This window comes from Penaeus monodon, chromosome 22 (genome assembly GCF_015228065.2).
Source record: "Penaeus monodon isolate SGIC_2016 chromosome 22, NSTDA_Pmon_1, whole genome shotgun sequence".
Lineage (NCBI taxonomy): Eukaryota > Metazoa > Arthropoda > Malacostraca > Decapoda > Penaeidae > Penaeus > Penaeus monodon.
The window spans coordinates 1,470,783-1,471,154 of NC_051407.1; the positions used below are offsets into that span (position 1 = coordinate 1,470,783).

General features: G+C 33.3%; 1 protein-coding gene across 1 annotated transcript in view; it reads left to right on the top strand.

Annotated features, from left to right (window-relative positions):
- Positions 1 to 372, top strand: part of LOC119587632 — a 16,560-nt gene that overhangs the window by 14,327 nt on the left and 1,861 nt on the right. The window lies entirely within an intron of this gene.

Genomic DNA, 372 nt, shown 5'->3' on the forward strand with positions numbered 1-372 from the left:
ATAAGACATACCTTATTCACCAGCATTAACATCTACACGAGAAGTACAGGAAAAGTTATCAGGTACTTTCGTTTCCAAAATATTCTTAATTTACTTTGGCAGAAAAAACTAGTAGACTTGGCAAGAATTACGTAACGTCTTGCATGATACGTGACAGGCCTTGGGTATTACTTTTGAGACAGAGAGAGGGAATAACACGATGTTAACTGTACGCGAGTATTCGCATTTTATACTCTATACATTTACAAAAATAAGTTGTCAATATCTCAAGACTCTTTCTACAAAGTGAAGGCATAGTTCTTTTTTTTTTTATATATGTGTTTTGGGGGTAAACAATTTTTTTACTAGCTAGACAAGGCAATAATAATATGG